Source organism: Schistocerca americana, chromosome 9, assembly GCF_021461395.2.
Source record: "Schistocerca americana isolate TAMUIC-IGC-003095 chromosome 9, iqSchAmer2.1, whole genome shotgun sequence".
Taxonomy (NCBI): Eukaryota; Metazoa; Arthropoda; class Insecta; order Orthoptera; family Acrididae; genus Schistocerca; species Schistocerca americana.
Window position 1 is genome coordinate 158583440 of NC_060127.1, and position 7351 is coordinate 158590790.

A 7351-nucleotide genomic window follows, 5' to 3' on the forward strand; every position below is an offset into this window, starting at 1 on the left:
GTAATAGATCCTGGAAGAACGGACCAACGACGACTGAAGAGAATCGATATGGGCTTTCGGGGTCGAAGGCCCACTCGTATACCCTTGCTAACTTCACGACGCAAAGCTTTACGCCTCGCCTGGGACCGCCAACACCAACATTGGCCTGTTGATGTCTGGACACATGTTGCCTGGTCGGACGAGTCTCGTTTCACAATGTATAGAGCGGATTAACGTGGTCGGATATGGAGAAAATCTCACGGATCCTAGAATCCTGCATATCAGCAGGGGACTGTTCAAGCTGATGGAGACTCTCTAATGGTGTAGGGCGTGTGCAGTTGTAGTGATATCGGACCCCCGATAAGTCTAGATACGACGCTAACAGGTGACACCATTCTGTCTGATCACCTGCATCCTTTCACGTCAATTGTGCACTCCGACGGACTTGCGCGATTCCAGCAGGACAATGCGACACCCCACATGTACCGAATTGTTACAGAGTGGCTTCAGCAACACTCTTCCGAGTTTAAACACGTCCGCTGGCCACCAATCTCCCCAGACATGAACTCTATTAAGCATATCTGCGGTGCCTTGCAACCTGCTGTTCAGAAGAGATCTCGACACCCTCGTTCCCCTACGGCTTTACGGACAACCCTGCAGGATTCATTGTGTCCATTTCCTTCAGCACCTCTTCAGACATTATTCGAGTCCATGTCACGTCGCGTTGGGACACTTCTGCATTCTCGCAGGGGCCTGCACGACATTAGACAGGTGTACCAGTTTCTTTGGCTCTTCAGTGTATTTAACATACAGGGTGAAAAGTATTTAAACCGACGACCTCTGGGAGGTTGTAGGGGACATCAAAACAAATATTTTTCCCTAATGACATTTTTTCCTAGAAGGATTATTTAAACCGGTGGAGGCCGTATTACGCTCTTCAGTTGTACGCAAGTGTTGTCCACCATTATAGTAGTGCATTGTCTCTGTTTACACCTGGAGTGAGTACACTGATATGGTTGGTGCGTACTACGTAGCGCACCACAACGGACGATCTGCACAGCGGGTTTATCAACAACAATATCCTAATCGCCGTATCCCGCATCATACGACCTTTGCTGCTGTGTACCAACGTTTGCGTGACACCGGGTCATTTAGCAGATTACCTGGACAGGGAATCCGTCGCACGGTAAGAACGCTGCAATTTGAGGAAGCTGTCTTGCAGCATGTGGAGCGGGATCCTTCAATCAGCACTCGTGCAATTGCACGTGACATGGGGACGAATCAGACGAGTGTAAGAACAGTCCTTCGAGAGCAACTGCGACGTCCATTTCGCTTACAGCGTCTCCACAACCTGGAACCAGTTGATTATCCACCCAGAGCACAGTTTTCGCTGTAGTACCTGGAGCAGTGTGAAATGCATCCTACATTTCCATCCTCTGTGTTGTTTACCGATGAAGCAACGTTCGGGCGTGATAGTCTTCAACATGAACAATTCGCATGTTTGGAGTGAGGATAACCCACATGCCACAGTTACTAGCGCTCATCAAGTGCGGTTCTTCGTTAATGTGTCGGGTTGTTGTTGTGGACTGTTTAATTGGGCCGTATCTGCTACCTAGGCCATTAAATGGCAGGCAGTATTACAATTATCTCGCTAGAGCATTGCCAGAATTACTGGAAGACGTCCCGCTCCCTACAAGACAACGCATGTGGTTCCAACATGACGGGGCGCCGGCACATTTCAGTCGTCGTGTGCGTCGATTCCTGGACCGACGGTTCCCAGAAATGTGGTTTGGCAGAGGTTGTCCTGTACCACGGCCTGCTCGATCCCCAGATATGTCTCCTCTGGATTTTTTTGTGTGGGGAGAGATGCGCAACCTTGTTTACGCCACTCCTGTTGCGTCAGAAGAGGATCTGGTTGCCCGGATAGTAGCAGCAGCAGCAGGAACCATTCAGGATATTCCTGGGGTTTTTGCCCGTGTCAGACAGAACATGATCCGACGGTGTAACCTTTGTTTACGTGTCAATGGAGGCATTTTTTAAAATCTACTGTAATTGAAATTGGGTCGTGTTAATATGTAGTCTCTTGGTCATAAAAAATGGAAAAGTGTTTTTTGGTTTAATTAAATTGCCGTCAGAGAAATCCTCTATCTGTTTAAATACTCCTCATAGGAAAAAATGACATTAGGGAAAAATATTTGTTTCGATGTCCCCTACAACCTCCCAAAGTTTGTCGGTTTAAATACTTTTCACCCTGTATAAATGAAAGGTTAACACTATTTTCACAGACCCTTATTGTCCTTCTGTCTGTCTCTGTCCACATGCTACTCAATATTGGCATGTTTGAAATAACGTGTTTTCAATCGTGTATTAAATCCACTGTTGAATACAATTTCGAAATCTAGGTACTACATGTTTTCTGTGAAATTAGAGATAAAATATTATAATTACCTTCAAGGTACACTATAACGATTTTAATTGAATTAATGGTGGTGAAAGCGGGAAACTGGCAGAGAATATCCATTATTATAAAGGATAACATTTTGTTTTATAAAATAAATTGCGAGCAACCAGTTTGGTATTAACCAAAAACACGAATATATCAAATAAACGTAATTATTTAAAAGTTATAAAGTAAATCTCACATGAGGGTGAGAGGCGATGGTAGGCTCTCATCAGATGTCACCAAATCCCACCAAGGGCGGAGGGGTCCACCTTTTTTCTTTTTTAAATGCCTCATGTAATGATTGGACGTCCGCTTCTGTGAAACGATACACTGAGTACTGTGTTAGTCAGCCAGACAGAGAGAAAGTTCTCAACGAGCTTTGACACTGAGAGACAAATTTCGTGAGTTAGTCTAGAGAGAGTCCGTGGTCAGCTTTTGTGAAGAGAGGCCACGTGGTCCGGAGCTCTAGGCATATCCGATAATATCGAATGAGTTTTTCGCAGGCTTTGCTAAAAGTTCATGATGATTCGTGGATGACATCTACACAAACTTCGGATTTCTTGTCCAGAATTGAGGCTCCCTTTCAGGGGTACACTACCGCTCATTAATTTCAATAAACCTAGTAACTGACACCTAATTCCCCTTAATCAGCAAGTAATACCACGCTTATGGTTGAGTAAATTAAGAAATGGTGCAACGTTGGTGAACACGTCAGATTTACGTGTTTATTTTCATCTTCACGCACCATTATCCCGTGCGGTGTTACGTACGTACATACTACGTAGTTGCAATTCATCCAATCAGACGTGTAGACAAGTGTAATGTGCTGCGAATACATAGAAAGAAAGATCCCTTATCATTTAGCTACAATATAGCAGGTCAGCAACTGGAAGCAGTTAATGCCATAAATTATCTGGGAGTACGCATTAGGAGTGATTTAAAATGGAATGATCATTTAAAGTTGATCGTCGGTAAAGCAGATGCCACACTGAGATTCATTGGAAGAATCTTAAGGAAATGCAATCCGAAAACAAAGGAAGTAGGTTGCAGTACGCTTGTTCGCCCACTGCTTGAATACTGCTCAGCAGTGTGGGATCCGTACCAGGTAGGGTTGATAGAAGAGATAGAGAAGACCCGACGGAGAGCAGCGCGCTTCCTTACAGGATCATTTAGTAATCGCGAAAGCGTTACGGAGATGATAGATGAACTCCAGTGGAAGACTCTGCAGGAGAGACGCCCAGTAGCTCGGTACGGGCTTTTGTTGAAGTTTCGAGAACATACCTTCACCGAAGAGTCAAGCAGTATATTGCTCCCTCCTACGTATATCTCGCGAAGAGACCGTGAGGATAAAGTCAGAGAGATTAGAGCCCACACAGAGGCATACCGACAATCCTTCTTTCCACGAACAATACGAGACTGGAATAGAAGGGAGAGCCGATAGAGGTACTCAAGGTACCCTCCGCCACACACCGTCAGGTGGCTTGCGGAGTATGGATGTAGATGTAGATGTAGATGAATGCTGTAATGTCCCTTGTAATGCAATATGATTGTAATATTCCGGCTACGAGTACCAGTGAAGATGCTCTACCGGAATTTGATATGATAACGCTCTTTGTTGAAAAAAAAGAGGAGCGTATGTGTTTTGTTGTAATTGTTGGAAATAAGTAATGCCGATTGGTCATTGTGTTTCTTTGTTGAAGATAAGTTTGCATGTAGAAGTAATGTGAAGTGCAGAGGTCAACATGTAATCGAGATTATCAAGAGTAAAAATTGAATTTGGAGAAACGTAAATATCATTTACGAACTTTTATTCGATGTTGGATGCCCGGACCTTAAAAAAACTGTTAGTGTGTTTTGCAGTGCAGTTCATAGTGATTTCTTCGCGAATTATCAATACTGGGCGAATCTGCTACTATCACGATCAGAACGACGCGTAATATTTTGCCGTCAGCTCGTTTGTTCGAGACGTTCCCTAAGCGACCAGTTGGTTGTCAGAAGATACCACCTTCTCATTTTGAAAGTGTTTTCCAGAAAATCTTACGGCGACTCTGAGTACTATTGTGGCCCGGGGCAGGGACGGGGTCTTCATCACGAGTTGTAGCAGTTTTCTCCAATCTTGCCTGGCGTTCTCTGAGAACTGGAGAAACAGAAACCTCCGACCGCCAATTCGTCCTGTGCCTAACCCGTTCTCTCCTTACAGCAGCCACAAAGAATACTTCGTTATCGAACTGGGATGGTGTCATCGAGGTCGGTTCAGAAATTGTCGTATGTTTGTATTGTGGGTTGTCATGTGTGTATCAGTGTTGGTGCCAGTGGACACAGGAGGGTTTTTTTGGCTTAGACAGGTAAAACTTTTATATTGTATACGTCTAGGCAAAATATTCAAGAGAGAGTTTTATTAAAGCATTTCCTTTCTTATCTTTGTCAAAGAGAAAAAGTCAAAGAGCAGGAAAGTTAATTAATTAATTTTTCTTTTACGACGTAGGGGAGTTCATTTCAATACCGCAAACGTGATGCACGGCAGACACCGCTCAGTCGTTCCCCAGTGTCACATGTGTTGCCGTGGAGTCAGGCGGAGCGCTCCACTACGAAACACTTTGGGTGAACACATTCTAAGTTGAAGATGCTACCAGTACAAAGCAAGTTAAGGAGCTAATTCATTCATAGACAAACACGTAAAGTGGCTGCAATTGTCTACCAGTTTATGAAAAAAGAAGCTGTGCTAGGCTTCCCACAGAAATTAAACTCCACACTGAAACGAGTGGCAGAGGTAACTCGTGTATCGTTTCGTTCTGTTCGGTGAATCACAAGAGAACACGAAAAAAACCAGGCAGATAAATTCTCGATATTTTCAAAACCTCATCAGAAAATGAACAGAATTTTAATGAGCAAGTCGTTCGCTGCGTCGTGAAATATGTGATTACAACGTTATCTCCTACCTGAATGAGATTTTCACTCTGCAGCGGAGTGTGCGCTGATATGAAACTTCCTGGCAGATTAAAACTGTGTGCCGGACCGAGACTCGAACTCGGGACCTTTGCCTTTCGCGGGCAAGTGCTCTACCGACTGAGCTACCCACGCACGACTCACGCCCCCTCCTCACAGCTTTACTTCTGCCAGTAACTCGTCTCCTACCTTCCAATCTTTACAGAAGCTCTCCTGCGAACCTAGCAGAACTAGCACTCCTGAAAGAAAGGATGTTGCGGAGACATGGCTTAGCCACAGCCTGGGGGATGTTTCCAGAATGAGATTTTCACTCTGCAGCGGAGTGTGCGCTGATATGAAACGGTAGGAGACGAGGTACCGGCAGAAGTAAAGCTGCGAGGACGGGGCGTGAGTCGTGCTTGGGTAGCTCAATTGGTAGAGCACTTACCCGCGAAAGGCAAAGGTCCCGAGTTCGAGTCTCGGTCCGACACACAGTTTTAATCTGCCAGGAAGTTTCATATCAGCGCACACTCCGGTGCAGAGTGAAAATCTCATTCTGAAAACATCCCCCAGGCTGTCGCTAAGCCATGTCTCCGCAATATCCTTTCTTTCAGGAGTGCTAGTTCTGCAAGGTTCGCAGGAGAGCTTCTGAAAAGTTTGGAAGGTAGGAGACGAGATACCGGCAGAAGTAAAGCTGTGAGGACGGGGCGTGAGTCGTGCTTGGGTAGCTCAGTTGGTAGAGCACTTGCCCGCGAAAGGCAAAGGTCCCGAGTTCGAGTCTCGGTCCAGCACGCAGTTTTAATCTGCCAGGAAGTTTAATCTCCTACCTCATAGTGCCCTAGATATAGATAACGCCCCTCATCACAACAAACAACTGACTCGTCGTCCAGATTCAAAGTCCACGTAGGGAGAAATGATGTCTTGGTTTGGGCAAGTGTCAAGAACGGAGTTTCTGAACGTAATACGACGTTGAGAATGTATACGTTATTATCATTTACAGGTGAGGAAATTGCTTCCACAGCTAAAGATGAGTGGAAGAAACATTGTCAGGACGTAAATAAAACTGAAAAGCAGCATATTGAAAATGAAGGTTTACTCGACCAAGCGCTGGAGATGACCAAAAAGTTGGGTACTGGTACAGATTCGAACAGTAATAGTCATGAAAGCAAAAGTGATTCACTGAAAGTGAAGATAAATGTGAATCAGTTTATACTACCGGTTGAATTGAACAAGGCTCAAGTATTGAAAATCAAGAAACGTAGGGTGAATATAGATAATAAATAAAATGCTTTCCATAACACATTTCTCATGCTCTTTGAGAGTTGCTTTCCATTAGAACATTCTAAACGAGGTACTAGCAGTAATGGACAGCCCGGTTGGCTGACTAGTGGGATAAGGATATCATGTAGAACAAAGCGGGAATCATATCAAAATGTTAGAAGTAGTCACAATCAAGCTACAGTAGCCCATTACAAACAGTATTGTAAGGTGCTTAAAATGTTATTAGGAAGGCAAAGAGTATGTGGTATGCAAATAGAATAGCTAATTCACAGGATAAAATTAAAGCCGTATGGTCAGTTGTGAAGGAAGTGTCTGGTCAGCAGCAAAAGGTCGATGATATAAAGTCAGTTCGCAGTAATAACAATTCTGTTACTGATAAATCAGATATACAGGGTGATTCAAAAAGAATACCACAACTTCAGGAATTTAAAACTCTGCAACGACAAAAGGCAGAGCTAAGCACTATCTGTCGGCGAATTAAGGGAGCTATAATGTTTCATTTAGTTGTACATTTGTTCTCTTGAGGCGCTGTTGACTAGGCGTCAGCGTCAGTTGATGCTAAGATGGCGACCGCTCAACAGAAAGCTTTCTGTGTTATTGAGTACGGCAGAAGTGAATCGACGACAGTTGTCCAGCGTGCATTTCGAACGAAGTATGGTGTTAAACCTCCTGATAGGTGGTGTATTAAACGTTGTTATAAACAGTTTACAGAGAATGGGTGTT

General features: G+C 44.3%; 1 non-coding gene across 1 annotated transcript; it reads left to right on the forward strand.

Moving 5' to 3' along the window:
* Window positions 1-6065: 6065 nt before the first annotated feature.
* Trnas-cga lies at window positions 6066-6142 on the forward strand. The gene has a single exon. It is a non-coding gene; the product is annotated as a tRNA-Ser (tRNA).
* The last annotated feature ends 1209 nt before the right edge of the window (window positions 6143-7351 follow it).